The sequence below is a fragment of the Lepidochelys kempii genome, chromosome 12 (genome assembly GCF_965140285.1).
Source record: "Lepidochelys kempii isolate rLepKem1 chromosome 12, rLepKem1.hap1, whole genome shotgun sequence".
NCBI classification, from domain to species: domain Eukaryota; kingdom Metazoa; phylum Chordata; order Testudines; family Cheloniidae; genus Lepidochelys; species Lepidochelys kempii.
In genome coordinates this window covers 29,697,397-29,714,033 of record NC_136391.1, presented here as the reverse complement: position 1 = coordinate 29,714,033, position 16,637 = coordinate 29,697,397, and positions in this window count along the sequence as shown.

Below are 16,637 nucleotides of genomic sequence, written 5' to 3'. Positions count from 1 at the left end.
GACACCACGCCACATCTGAGTATTCCTGGGAATGTTCAAACTAACATGTAAACAATGGTGTCAGCCTGCAAAAAGCTGAATCATTCATGTACATGTGACTTGCCCAGGTGGCTAAAAACTCCATCTTGCTTTTGTGATTTTGCACAGAAGAACAAAGGGGTTTCCATCCACAAGAGAGAGAATATAAAAGACCCTGGAAGCCTCTCCATTTTGTCTTCAGCTGGCTCAAGAGATGGCCTCTCCACTCCAAAGAGTTGCCTGAAAGAAACTGGAACAAAGGACTGTAACTACGGGGGTGTCAGTGATTGTTGGACCCAGGCCATAAACTGCAATGTTGGTCTGAAAAAGATTGTACCTGAGATAACACCTAGTATTTGTAACTAGATCCTTAGTGTATTAAGTTAGGCTTGCATATTTTGATTTATTTCACTTAGTAACTTACCTTGTTCTGTCTGTTATTACTTGAAACCACTTAAATCCTACTTTTTATACTTAATAAAATCACTTTTGTTTATTAATTAACCCAGAGTAAGTGATCAATACCTGGGGGAGCAAGCAGCTGTGCATACCTCTCTATCAGTGTTATAGAGGGCAGACAATTTATGAGTTTACCCTGTATAAGCTTTATACAGAGTAAAACAGAATTATTTGGGGTTTGGATCTCATTGGGAGCTGGGTGTCTGGGTGCTGGAGACAACTGAAAACAGCTTCAGATGTGCTCCTAAGTCTGTAGTTTTGGGGGCGTGGTTCAGACCCTCGGTCTGTGTTGCAGCAGGTTTGCGTGTCTGGCTCAACAAGGCAGGGTTCTAGAGGTCCAAACTGGCAGAGAAAACGGGCTCAAAGGTAGTCTTAGCACATCAGGTGACAGTCCCAAGGGGGTCTCTGTGACTGAACCTGTCACAGCTTCCTCTGTGCAGTTCTTTACATCGGCTCTTAACAGCTCCTATGGAGAAGAAATCCTTTTTCTGTAGATTAGCACTATAACTTGGACCCAGTGACAGGATTAAAAAAAATGTGGCATGACCAAAAAATTGAAATAATAATGATAATTAATAAGAGACATAGGAAGAGGGGGAGGTGGATGAAGAAGTGAAAACAGAGAGGGTCATCAACATTCTGACCGGAATAGAATTTTGAGACTTATTACAGAACCAAATCTTGGGACGTTTTTCAGCCTTATATTTGGCTCTAGTGAATAAGATAAACAGGCTAGTGGGATGTAGCAGAAAGAATACAATGGGAATCAAAGCAGGTAGAGGTATAGCTTTGCAAGGAACTGGTTATACTTCACATAGAGTACTATATCCAGCATTTGTCACTATTTCTTAGCTACAATATAATTTCTCTTGAAAGAATGCAGCACTGAGTAATTTAAATGATGCCAAGCTTCAAAGATTTAAGATGCGAAGTTAGAATGAGAAAAAAGTTGTGTATGCAGCCTGATTAAAAAAAAAAACAGAAGTCTTTAGTTTCTGTTCTCAGCTTGACATGTTTATATATTAGAAGAAGGGTTCCCAATCATTTTGTCTCCTCCTCACTTCTCTTATTAGCTTGCTGTAATTGTGCCACTTTGGGTGAAGGGCACAGGGTCAGTGGTGTTCTATAAATAACTATTCAAAGATCAGCTAGACAGAAAACTATTTTCCACAGGAATTTTCAAGATTTTTTAAAAAATTCCCATCCGAAATTGGGACAAAGTCAAAATCTCAAAAATATTCACAAATCAAAAATAATATATATATATATATATATATATATATATATATATATATATATATATATATATATATATATATATTATTTAGAGAGAGAGGAATATAAGTATAATAAAAATAAATAGAAAATATGTGATAAAATAAATGATCCCAATCCAGTCAGAACATTTTGCTTTTATTTTAGCCTTCTATTTTTTACTACAGAGCAACTTAAATTTTGAAATAAAAGAATAATTTTAAAGCAAAAAAAAGAGTTCATTTGAAAATGTCAAAGTGGGACATTTGAACAATTTCATAACTTTTTTTTAAAAAAAATGGAAACCAACCCTCCTCTGCAACGAGTTTCAGTTTTGATTCAATTTTAATTACAAGAATCCTTGTCAAAATAATCTTGATCAGTTCCATTTCAGTCACACTGCCAGCACTCTACCCCCAGCAAGGGCAAGATCCAAAGTTCATCTAAAGGCTCTTACTGTCTTCAGCAGTCTTGGATCAGACTCTCTAATGACCAAAATGTAACTAAAAGTTTAATATGGCACTTTGCACTGAAAATTGACTATTAATAAACAGAGAGACCAGGTGGGTGAGGCAATATTTGTATTGGGCCAACTGCAGTTGGTGAAAGAGACAAGCTTTCAAGTTCCACAGAATTCTTCTCTGTTAATAAATCAGCAGTAGAGATGCTGTCTATCTCAGAAGTGTGACTGGTGTCTCAGAAGTGGGAACAGTGCATTGTGTGGGCTCATTTGGGTTTGGTGATGTTAAATGTTCCAACCTACGGAGACTATTCAGAGAGCAGAACCACCACGTTTCTAATGCAATGCTGCGACAGGGCAGAGTTTAGCTATGCAAAAGCTTCACACACCATGACCACTACAGTACAATGCTTCTCAGTGGCTTCATCTATCCTAGTATAGTGTTACAGGAGGGGTAGGATCCTGGTCAGAAGAGCTGTGAATATAGGGACCCATAAATCACCATCTTCCCAGTGAACAACACTTGGCATTTCTATAGTGCCTTACAAGTTCAAACCCTTGGGACAGACATTAACTTTCTCACAACCCCGCTGTGAAGTGAATCCCTTGGCCAAGCCTCCCCCTCTTACACATGTTGGGAACACAGCAGCTTGCACTTCTACAATACCTTTCATCCAAGCTAAAACAACTTTGCAAAGACGGGTAAGTATCATTACTTAGATTGCAGGCTCTTTGGGGCAGGGGCTGTCTTTTTGTACAGTGGCTAGCTCAAGGGGGTCCTGGTCCATTACAGTAAATACATTACAAATAAATAATGTCCCCCCTTTCTCAAATAGCAATCACACAATGGCTGTGCTGTCACTCTGCATCCTGAGGAAGGAGGTATTCCTGTCCCCTCCTCCCCACTGAAATGGCATAGATCTGCCTCTGCACAAAGTCCATTGTGCAGGGAGGGGAGAATTTGTCTCTTTGTACTTTACTAAGCCCATGAAACATTGAAAACGTTCAGATCTCACAGTAATTCACAACCAAACATCTGGTGCCATATTGCCACCCAGCAGCTTGCGCCCTCACACATTCAGGGATAATAAACACAAGAGTAAGCTTAGCAAGCACAAATCCAAATTTAGGTGAAAATGGCTTGCAATTTTGTTACAAACCTGAAACTTTTTCCAGATTCAGCTTTTATTCTTTTAATACAAATCTATGCACATGGAAAGCAGACTAGCACCCAGTGATCTCAGTCAGAGAAAAGTTTCAGAGTAACAGCCGTGTTAGTCCGTATTCGCAAAAAGAAAAGGAGTACTTGTGGCACCTTAGAGACTAACCAATTTATTTGAGCATAAGCTTTCGTGAGCTACAGCTCACTTCATCGGATGCATACTGTGCATCCGATGAAGTGAGCTGTAGCTCACGAAAGCTTATGCTCAAATAAATTAGTCAGAGAAAAAGGAGTTAAAATACTGCAATACTAGCGTAGATTAAAAAAACAACAAACAAAACACTGCATGTTAGAGAAAATGGATGAATTAATATATATGGAGGCAGAGGCAATGTGTGAGGGGATCACGTGCCCCTGCCCCCAAGTTGTCTCTGGCAAATTGTACCTAGCTGTTGTGCACATATGCAGGTAGGGGAGAGGGCACAAGGAAGCCTCAACCCTTCCACTCTTTGTGCATGGCCAAGGTGCCTTATAGGCTTTGCTGCAAGCAGGGATGTCTGAGGGCTAGCACCCCCAGGGCTGAAGTCATTCTGAAGGGGGAGGAAAGGATCTGGCCAGTAACAGAGAGGAACACACACTCCATCCTCCTAGGGACAGGTTTGATGTGCACTCTCCCCCTGCCCCCCGCACACTGGGTAGGTGAGGGAGATGTATCCTTCCCAGATTTCCCCCTGCTCCATGATGCCTGTAATATGAATACCCGAGTATGGCCTACAGTGAATGGCTGACATAAAGATACTCTGCTCACTCTTCCTTCACATCTCAAACACACTTATTATTAACAAATGTTTAACAAAACTGGAGCTGGTCGAAACTCAGAATTTCTATTCTACAGGACATTCCCACATTTCAAAATTTCCTTTGGCATGGATTTTTTTTAAAGTTTTCATAAAAATATGACTTAATTCTTTCCTGCCCCTCACCTTCCATCATCACTAACACGGGCAGAATGAGTGCTGAGTGAGTAAGTTCTACCATTCTGATTTGTTAGCAGTTTACCGCCCATCCTTTGCATGCACAATATCTAATTTATGCACACGTAAACACCAGCTTAATGGCAGATTAAAGGTCAATTTAAATTTCTGACATATTGGGCGTGATTTGCTAAATTGCACATAAGCAAAACTGCATGCACAAAAACATGTGAGCAACGAAGTGCCTGAGTGACAATGGATGAAATGCATAAAATATACACATGATGAGACATTCACATTTTCAGCGGGTTACCAAACATAACGGCCCTTTTGAAAATTTGGCTTCGTGTTTCAAAATTCTACTTTTAAATCTACCTTTAAAAACAGTTGGAGTCTTAAAATTAGACTCAGAAGCCATTGATTTGTGCCTGTGGATGCAGCAGTATTCCATCAGCAATAGAGTCAGTTCCCGTGAAGTGTCATGACTGTTTGCATAAATAGAAATGACAGTTTACAGGTAAATCCTACACAGTCCGTTCATTTTAAATGTTATGCTTAGAAGGCCACAGCAGCATAATAATGCAAAGATGGGCATGACACCTTCAATAAACTTGCACCCACTGGGTCAGTGACACTGCATAGCATGGTTTGGCTATTTACAGAATCGTTATGCACTAGGTGGTCAATCAGAGCCCAGTCTGTGTGTCAGAAATACTAAGCCCAAAGGCCACAGGAGCAGACTGCACTGAACCATTTCTTGTGTCCATGGTCACCAGGGCATGATACCTACATACAGCAGTTGTCATCATTCATTTAAGCCCTCCTTAAAGTGATTCTTCAACACACTGCACCTGTTGTATTATTTTATTAAGTGTACCCCTTGACACACACCTCTCCTGAGAACTGCACTGTCACTTTCTCATCTTCCCTCTTCTCATGGCAGTATATAGACAACATTACCAATAGAATCAGGAAGTCTGCTCCTTCTACCTCCAGCTGCCAGTTGATGGCAGATGGTTTCGGGGGTCTCTGGAAGACAGACACACATTGCTAACGTTGCCTCAATGTGCTGAACTTTAGTTTTCCCCAGCACCTGTTTTTCATCAGCAAAAGGCAGAGGCCAGAAGAACACAAGACCCCTGGTTGAGTGATGTAAACAGTTTTTGTCACAGACACACAAGTCACAATAGTCTCATTGAGCCAGAGTGAGCATAAATAGCAGGGTAGGCACGGCAGCATGGGCCGCAGCAGCGGTGGTATGTCGTAGCTGTGCCGGATACATTCCCATGTATTTCAGGTGGGTTTGCATTCGGCACGGCTAGCCTGTGCTGCTGCCACCTGTGCTACCATTTATACTCACGCTAGCTTGATGAGAGCTAGCACCAGGGTCTTAGTGTGAGCTGGGAATCATACCCCTTGCTCGTAGCAGAGACAAAGCCTTACAGGTACAGCACTGCTGTGAGCTGAGCTGCTCTATGACTTTTTTCCCAGTGAATTGTGGGAGAACTTGTCAGCATTGCAGAAAGGCATTGGAGGACTAGCATCATTTCAGTGACCCTAGCCTGAGTCCACAGTACGGTGTGGTCATATTAGCAAGTGGTCAAGTTGTGCTCACTGGAGTTTCATCCTCAAGCCCCTCTGAGGTGAGCCAATTTAAGTGAAAAGCACCTTTACTCTCCAATTAAGGGGTTTTGTGTATGGACGAGAGTCGAGTTTCGGGCAACACTCAAGTTAATTTTGCAACAAAGACAAGCCCTTCTGAAAAGTCTCCTGTATGTCCTGGCTCTACCCAGTCAATCCCATCCAATGGATGGCTCTGGGGTCCCTTGGGGTTGTGGACCACTAGCAACGCTACAAACACCCTCCACCCACATCAGACAGACCTTGCACCACAGGGAGCTTGCAGCTCCCAGGTCTGCCTGTGGCAATCAGGGAACAAATCACATGCCCTAGACTTGCTTTTTGTGAGGGGGGAGGCTGTTTCATGCAGAATAAGTCAACTGTCAAATTTCAGCCAGAGGCTAGAAGAAGTCATTTGTGGGGGCTATTTTGTTTTTTGTTTATTTTATGTTACCAGAAGATTACTGAAGTCAATTTTTTTCATGAAATTGCAAAACATATACCATCAATATTTAATATGAATAAAAATGTAACTGTTTTATACAATGTCCACAGATATGAATTAGCCATTAAAGGAGTCTCTTGTGCCTCATGGAAGATTTTAAAAAATATAATATTGGGGCACTGTTCACTTCTATTGAAAGTTTTATAATCCAGAGCAAATATTTATTGCAGAATACTAATCCTCTGTTCACACATATAAAATACGTCAAGAAACTGGCAAATTCTTTCATTCTCTCCTGAGAGGAAAGCCCAAATCCACAAAATTATTTAGGTTCCTTCCATTGTGGAATTTTGGAACATAAATACCTTTGTGGGTCTCAACTGGAGGCACTTTTCACCAATAAATGAGTCAAATTATATTGCCAAAATGCATTTGAATGAATGGGCCTATTGTTGTTATAAATGGGTCAAATCCTGAGTCCTCACTAAGGAAAAATTCTCATTGTAGTCAATGGACATTTTGCCTGAGTAAGGACTGCAAGTTATAGATCTCAATCTACACTGCAAAATACAGATGCAACTACAGATTGTCCTTAGAATATGGAATTCAGTCCTTACCACTTTTATTTTGAAAGCCATTTAGGAATATTTGCAAGTGAATCCTCACAAAACTCCTGTGTTGGAAGTACTGATTGCTCTTTCTGTTTTGCAGATGACAAAACTGACAGAGAGACAAGAATACCTAAATTCTCATCACGGGCATACAAGAAGTTAATTTCCCAAGGTCACACTGGAAGATAGGATAGACAATTTGTGAGTCTCTGACTCCCGATCTTACATTCAAGCTTTTCTTCTTTCTCTTGCCACTGTTACAGCATGACCTTTAATTTAAATTACCATTAAATTTAGAAGGTTACACTAGGGACAAATTTGGCCATGGTATTTGTAGGAAAACAGAAGAATATCACATATGGAGGGAGACTTGATCGGTATTTAGAGTTATTGAGAAGCAGAAGTTTTTGTGACAAAAGAGATCAGTACTAGTATTAATGTAAATGGTTTATAGGTATGGTGGCAGTAAATGGGGCTCAATAATATGTAACATTCTTTGTTTTTTGTAGGACCACTTTAATTTGTTGTTGGGCATTGCAACTGTTCTCTCTGTGTAGCTCATGCCATGCATTTCTTAACAGGTTTAGCAACTGCTGGCTGAGAGGTCCTGAACCACAGCTTTACTAAGGGATACAACACAAACAAATCCTCTCCTCTGCTGACTACAGAAAAGGAAAATGTACAAGTCTGTTTAACATTTCTTCCTGACAAGAAGGCTGAAGTTCTGATTTTCCTCTCATGCCAGTTTTAGGTTGATTGAACTCCATTGACTTTGATGGCCTTACTTCTAAATAAGTTACATAGGTCTGAGGAGTCTAAACCTTGAACAACAATTAATGTCATCTTTTTAAACTTTCATTTTAGTATAATAAAATACAAGTGTTTTAGGCTCTTAGGGCTCAATCCTGAGTTCAGCAGAAAATCCATGTTTGCAGGACCAAGTCCATATTATAATAAGTGAAACTTCAGAAAGAGGGTCAGATTTCAGAAGGAACCAAATCCAGTATGCCAGCAGAGGGCTCATGAATGCAAGCTGAGTAGCAATAGTTGAAACTCAGAATTTGCATTCCATGGAAAATTCTGACATTTTGAAATTTCCTTTTATCCCAAACCTGGAAATTTGAAAATTTCCTTTGAAATCCATTTTTTGGATGTTTTTTGTAAATATCAAAAACAGGTATTGAAATATTTCATTTTGATAAGTTCAAGCACTTCTTTATGACTTTATCATTTTGACTATTCTATCATATAAAAGTAAAGCACATATTATATAATATAAAAGTTGAAGCAATAAAATCAAAACAAATTATTTTGACCGTACCCAAAATATTTCAATCATTTTTTCACCAAAATTTTGAAGAAATCAATATACTCTCACAAAATGTTTTGATTTCATCACATCATTTTTTGGTGGAAAACTATTCGGTCAGGAAGTTTTCAAACAGTTCTGAAGCTGGTCCATAATTCTGGTTGTCAAAGTCTAGAACCCCAGAATTTAATATTGGCTATTCAGCATGCTTAATGAAGATCTGTTTCCAACAACTCTGTTTGCTTGGCACATCACTTATTGCCAATGACACAAATGAGGCTTAATCCAAAACACATTGAAATCAACAGAAATATGCTAATTGATTCCAACAGACTTTATATCATGCCATAGTTTGCAAGCTGTATTTTCCCTTTCTTTTTCAGCTAGGAGACTCTTACATATTTACTTAGACACAAACAAGAAAATAAACAAAAAAGGAAAGGAGAAATTGCTAACTGAAGCAAAATAAAATACGGGCAGCAGTACACCTAGCATAGGTCTCCTAGGTAAGCATGCTTTCTTAACTAAGTCTCCTGCTTTGCAGCTTTCAGTGTCTGGGGGAAGAACTTTGAGCTGGTCTTGCAGCATCATTTCTTAATAAGGTACTTTCTCTCGTCTGCTAAATTAGTGGCCCCTATGATTACATGAGCCACAGAGCCGGAGAAGTAGTTTCTGGATAATGTAATTTGACTGTATGTACAGAACCTTTTGCATAGTGGTATACAGTATTACTCTCCCACGACTCCAACGATGCTAATGATTCCAGGGTGCTTTTTTTGACTGTGCGGAAAGCTTTGTTGGTGTCCAACCACAACGCCCCTTCAACCCATGTTGTTTCTGCCCTTCAGTTCTTTATGTTGTTGCTTCTATTGCCCGATAGTAAATCTTCCTTTCATTTGTCATTCTCAGTTTTTAAAAGAGAAATGCAAACAATAATCATTTCACATCCATACTTGTAAGAAAAAATTGACCAGTTCAAATTTGGAAACATATTCACCCAATTAAGAAATATGAAACAAGAAAATTATTAATTATTATTATTGTATTGGTCACTACATAGGCACTTGAATTTTATTATGTGTTATCAATGAATGAAGAAAATGCCGAGACAAATTCATACCCATTAGACTTTACCATAGTTAGAGCAGGTAAACTGATGCTAGTTACCCATAGGTAAATATGTATTCTAGCTATGTTCAGAGATACAGCCCAGTGTGTGCTTAATAATTTAGTACATCTTTAGAGTAAGATTGCCAGTATTTTACTGGCAATAAAAATGGTTTAGTTAAAGCAGTAGCGTTAGGTTTGCGGCAGTTATACCCACATAAATGTGCTTATACTCTTGTATAGTGTATTCCCATATGGGAAGGGGACTAAGCTATACCAGTAAAAGGTACCTTCGTACCAGTGTAACTGAGTCCACATTAAGGATTTTACAGGTCTAACTTATCAGTGCAAAAATCTCACCTGTGACACTGCATGTAGAACAGACCACATTTCAATAAGGAAAAATACAGAGTACTTCACTTAGGAAGGAACAATCAGTTGCACACACACAAAATGGGAAATGCCTAGGAAAGAGTACTGCAGGAAGGGATCTAGGATCACAAGTTGATATGAGTCAGCAGCGTAACCCTGTTGCAAAAAAAGCAAACATCATTCTGGGCTGTATACACAAGAATGGGCTTAAATTGCAGCAAGGGCGGTATATGTTGGACATTAGGAAAAAACATTAGGAAAAGGTTAGTTAGGCACTAGAATAAATTGCCTAGGGAGGTTATGGAATCTCCATCATTGGAGGTTGTTAAGAGCAGGTTAGACAAACACCTGTTGGGGATGGTCTAGATAATACTTAGTCCTGCCATGAGTGCAGCGGACTGGACTAGATGACCTCTCAAGGTCTCTTCCAATTCTATGATTCTGTGATCTGTGCTCATCAATAGAATTCTGCTCTGCCCTGTAGCAGTTTCATGTTGTTCTTCTAGAGTAAAGCAGTACCTCAATAAGATTATATTTGGTTCTGTGGTCCTATAGCACATAGCATGATAGCTCCATTCAAGTCACTGGAGCTTTGCCAATTCTTACTGAGGATCTGGTTCATCACCTACGATTACCTTAGGCCAGTGGTTCCCAAACTTTTCAGCATCACGCCCCCTTTTTAATTTTCAGAAACCTTACGCCCCCCACCTTTCTTTTACTATCATCCAACACCCCTGATTCTTGTCCCCTGACCTCCCTCTCCCAGGACCCCCCACCCCTAACCACCCCCCCGGGACCCTACTCCCTATCCAACCCCCCATGCTCCTTGTCCCCTGACCGCCCCCTCCCAGGACCCCACCCCCTATCCAACCTCCCCGCTCCCTGTCTCCTGACTGCCCCGACCCCTATCCACCCCTGACAGGCTCCCCAGGACTCCATGCCTATCCAACCCTCCCCCCCCCCCGCTCCCTGTCTCCCCCCCACACAGCCTCCGCCTCATCCAACCACTCCCTGTCCCCTGACTATCCCCCGCCCCTGGGACCTCCTGCCGCTTATCCAACCCCCCCACTCCCCTCTGCCTTACCGGGCCGCTCAGAGTGGCAGGACTGGCTCATTGGAAAGCCTGGGAGGTGGGCGGGTGCAAGCCGTGCTACCCGTGTGGTAGCACAACGACAGGAGAGGGTGGACAGGAGGGGAGGGGCCGGGGGCTAGCCTCCCCGGCTGGGAGCTCAAGGGCCGGGCAGCCTCGCACCCACATTGGAATTTCTACGCGCCGCCCAGTTTGGGAACCAATGCCCGAAGCAGAGCAATGTGAGTATCACAATCTGTCAGGTATACCTTACTTCAGAAGCAAGTAAAGATGCATAATTATTTATGAATGACCGTTAATCTTCCCATACACACTGGCAGAAATGATTAATGGGTGAACTCATCAATGAGTGACCCATCATTGTTTAATAATGTATCTTTCTTATTAGCCTTGTACTTGGTGTTCAGGCAAAAGTGGTAGAGGTCTTACATTATTTGACAAATTCTGCAAACATCTGCCTCAACATGTATTTAGCAATATTCATTCTAGTTCAACAATTCATTTTAACCCCATTGTATCACATTCAGACCTACTTCTATACAATTAATGGGAAAAAATTCAAAAAATGTCATGATTTTTTTCAAATCAATTAATGGACACATTTTCCCCTTTTAATTACTGCCCAGCTTTAACCACACTACTATAACTTGGCAACAGATACTATGTTTACAAAGATTTGGCACATGAATGAAAATGACAATTAGTGTTATGACAACATGGTTTCAGTAAAAGAATTGTGTCCAATTTAGACTCTCAAAATGCCAGGTTATATCAATTTATTTTCAAGAGTAATGTAATTTATACTGGCATATGAAGCGCAGTGACATTCTAGTAAACAGACAGATCAACTTTGAGGATGGAAGTGAGTCTTAGAAGGTCACTAAATTAACAGAAATAAATTGCAGGATGTGGTAAAAGTGAACACATTTGGAAAACACCCAAACCACAGAAAACACATTATTCCAAAACTTTGGGCACTAGTGATTAGAGAAAGACATACGAAATCTAAAGAATAAAGCAGGCATGTGCTACAAGGGATTCACGTGAAGTATAAGAACAGTATTAGAGGCACTTGAATTAAACCTATAGAGAAAGCGATAGTTAAAATGTCCTAATATTTTCCATTATAAATCCATTTCCCCTCACTTATAATTCTGCCAAACTTTAGACAGTCGGTCTAAAATTTTCCATGCTCACACACTAAGTGATTTTTTTTTTCTTAAATAAAAGTTTCAGCAAAAACAGTTCAGCTTTTCTGAAGACAAGTTTAGGGTAAATGCGTAGTTTTGCTAATGTTACATATCCCATTCCCCCCCCCATTGTTTTTTTGAAGAGCTGTAGCAGGACTCCACATTTGGCAGGATAATAGTCTTGGGGTCAGAGAAAAATGCCTTTTGCTGACCTGGTAACTTAGTGCTTGACTTTACAACCATAATATTCTTTTATTGTATATTTTATAGAGCTTGTTACCATGTCTTGTTGTTTTAAAGCTAAATGAGCATGCAATGCTACTTATGTAGAGAAGAAGGTTGGCCCAGGGGTTAGGCCACTACACTGGGACTTGGGAGATGTGGACTCAATTTCCTACTCTGCCACAGTTTCCTGTGTGACCTTGGACAAGTCATTTAGGCACAAATCTGCAAAGGTACTTAGGTGCCTAACTCCCATTGATTTCTTATTCACTTTTGAAAATGAGACTTAGACGCCTAAGGGCTTGTCTACACTATCTTGCAGTTCAGACCGTGTGGGTGTCAATAGCAGCGAGCACCAAAGTGCTGCGTTGCAACTCCCCCGTGTAGACTCTGTGGGCTTGAATTAAAAGGTTAGTAGTTCACATTAACATAATCCTCTTCAAACCAGACTACATTAATATGAATTAGGGCCCTTTAGTTTGCACCTGCAGCACCCAAATAGGGGAGTTTCAGGGCAGTATTTTGTTACTCATTGATATTTTGCACCTCCACAATGTCAAGTGTGCGGTCAGTACAGACATAGTCTAAGTCACATGGGGCCAGATTTTCAAAGGGATTTAGGTGCCTAAATATATGGATAGGCACCTAGTATGATTTTCAGAAACATCTAAAAAAAGGAGTACTTGTGGCACCTTAGAGACTAACCATTTAAGTAAATTAGGTGACTAACTCATATTTCAGTCAATGCAAATTATGTGTCTAACTTTAGAAAATCTCTGATTTAGACCTTGCAATTCTGAGTGGAGCAACACTTAAATACCTTTAAAAATATGAGTCTCAGTTCATCATCTGTAAAATGGGGATAATACTATTGCCTCATCATCTCACTGCAATGTTGTGAAGATAAATACATTAAAGATGGTAGATTGGTCAGATACTACAGTAATGGGGGACACTTCAGACAACACTGCAAGCAAGTTCCTATAATTGTAATTATGTTCCTCTCTCCACTTCTTTAATAGCTCAGCAAGTACAGATGTTCAAGTTCCACTAGCATCAATACCTCAGATCTAGAGTTACCAGGGATTTACTTCCTTTTTATCTCTTTTTCACTGCTATTTTAAATTTAGGAAAACAATGTCACTTTTCCTGAGTAAACCATCATATATGACTGATCTGAGGACAAATCTCCTCAGGCATTTTCCCAGTAATAGCAAAGTATTTCTTCAAACAAAAATGCCTATGTGATTGGGTGTCAGTTACTGGATTTTTCTGTTATTACTTTCCAATTATTTTTTCTCAAGTATATCCTGCAGCCGCTTCTTTATATTACATCCCTCCCATTCAATTTTATTTTATGCTGCTCCTAGCTAAGAAAAAATATTTTATATTCAAGACTTGAAGCTCTTTAGTGTTGGTATCAATCAAGTTCAATTCTAGAAAAAAAGCAGGCACAACTATTACAGTGACAAAAGTGGGCACCACAATTACAGTGATAAAATATTTTCAAGGGCACTATTATATGCATTCATACCAGCCCCTGAATCTACTATCTTGTCAGATCTTATAAGCAGTACAGGGTCAGATGCAATTGTATTTAGATTTGAGATGGCCAACACCCAAAACAACCTACAGTAAATGTTAGTTTCCCCTTTTAGTCAGTACTAAATCAGTGCCTCAGAGGGTGGTAAAGGTCCTGGTGCTGTTGTACGTGTCAGTGGCAATGTGGTCTAATCAGTGGCTGTGAGATAGGAACATCTGAGACTTATTCCTAGGTGCATCTCTGAATCTCTGTTTGCCAAATTACTAAACCAGTCAGCATCAGATTCTTCATTTCAGTTTATACTCAATTCACCCATTGATACTCAATGTATGGGTGTCCAGCTTGAGATGTCCTAAAATGACCTGACCGTCAGAAAGTGCTAAGCAACCATCCACTGAGGACCAGGACTCTTTATAATGCTCTCAACTTGAGCACCTCAAAATTGAGAAACCTAAAATTGCTAATCACCTTTGAAAATCTTGGCCAAAAATGTTATCATGTGCATTTATTGGACTGAGCTATAATCAGACACTTAGATTAGGGTAGAAAGTTACAATAGCCATGGTGTCTAATGAGTCACCTCCTCTGTCTCTATTACTTGCCCAGCTTTGTTTGACCATCCCCTCTCCAGCCCTTGGTTACTAGTGCTCCCACCACAGCTGACATCTTCAGTTGTGGCTCCTGGTGGATGGCCTCCTAGAAAGGGAAGAAGTTACCTAATTATGCTTATGTGTAACATGGTGAAATAATAGACTACACATTTGGATAGAGAAACATCCAATACTTGTTTGAGGGGGAGTATGTAATTAATTTATCTAAAATCAGGTGTAATCTGCTTATTAAAAATTAATATCCCCTTTCTACAGTCTATTATAACTTAAAATCAAGGTTTTAAAAGAGCATCAGAGCTTGTTGCAGTCAGAAGTATATGCTGCTCATGATATGTCCATTTTTTTTTATTTTTCTGCTCCATTGTGGAGGACACAATAAAAGCAACACAAGCTGCATAAGAATGTGTTTTATCATAGAGGAAGTCATCAAGAAACTCCTTCAGAGGAGTAGACAATATGCTGATCAAAACATTTTGCTGTGCAATTCATCTATTTCTAGAAACAAGTGTTGGATGCAACACTACTAGTAAAGGAAAAGGCCACTGGGACAAAAAATTATTTCCTTTGGTGATGCAAATAACAGAAGCATGCTAACTCTAATGTTGGCACAGCTACCAGAAAGAAATCTTCTATCCCTTTTAGTATTCAAGACATTGCTCCATTGCCTTATTCATATGAAATTCAGCATCTCTTTTGAAAACAACAAAACAATGACTTTGTCTCCATTTTAATTTGGATGGAGTCCAAATTTAACTATAATGGGAGATAAATGATATAATGAGAGCTGCATGCAATTTACTATAAAGAATGAACAAGCAAAATGACCTCTCCGATGTTTGCATTTTTCTTTCTTGAACTTATTGAAATTTTAATGTTCTAGGTAGTAAGTCAAGTTTCATATTCAGCTCTCCTGTTAATGGTAACATGCACATGACAGATTCCAACTAAGCAGAAAAATAGGACATTAGGATGCCAACCTAGCCTTCCGTTATTATCAAGAATAAATGAACTCAACTTACATAGAATTTCTGTATTAACCCTTTGGAAAATGTACTCCTACATATAATACACCCTTCTAAATGTTAGTTTGGCAAGCAAATGTAAAGTGTTTCTGACATTTAGAAGAAATTACCAAAACTTTTATTATTATTTTGAGGTTCTAGTTGTGAAAAGAAGATACACCAAAAATAATGGTGAAAATTGTAGCCCTGCAGCTTGCTTTCCAGCAGAAAAGTTCACCAGCCTATAAAAAATGGCATCTTCAGTTTCACAACTCCAGGTTTTTAATCCTGCATAAATGATCCAATCAGATATAGTGATGAACATATTATGTTAGTGGGCATAATTATGCTAATGCACATTTCTTCAAGGATTCTTTATCCATTATTCTTTAGACAGTTAGATATCATTTGAAACCAGTAGAACATGTTTTGAAAAACTGGTTTAACTTCTGCAGGGCAATCATGGACCATAAAAGATTGTCCTTTATCACTACCTCCCCCTAAATTCTCAAGACATGAATCTACATAAAATTTCCATCACCTCAATGAGAGTTGCCTGACTTCTGTAACTTTTTAATTTTCTTTCAACAGTGCAATAATCAAACAAAAAAAACCAATACTATTCAGTTTCAGTATCATCCATATTATTCCTTTTTCAATCCTTATTCACTTGCAGAATATGGCAGGAATATGCCCCCCCCCCCTTTGTGGAAATATGCCCAGTTGCAGTAGTGCAAAGCACTAGGATACCCTTTCCACTTGGGTGTCAGAGCCAGACAGTGCAGAACTTAAAGTGGGTGTGGCCAGCCACGAAAGGGTATGGACAAAGCTCTTTGGCATTGTGCTGATCACATCATCTCCCAAGAATCCTTCAACAGAGTTCCTAAGGACTCCTAGCACCTGTTAAACTGGACTCTCCTGGCAAAACTTCAGGATAGATTAGTAGTGAAAGAAATTTGTCTACCCTTGGCAAATAAATGCCCTCTCAAGTATAGTTGCCCCCCACCCCCAGTCCAAGGAGATGCAATTTGCACCTGATGTAGAGGTTAGATTCACCCTCACTGGCACAAGAGTGCTGCATATTATATTGCATTCTGTAATGCTGGCAATATTTACCATGCTCTATTGTATGGGCCTGATTTCAGATTCCTGACCTCCACCTGTGTACATGCGTGCATACTTGTGGGCA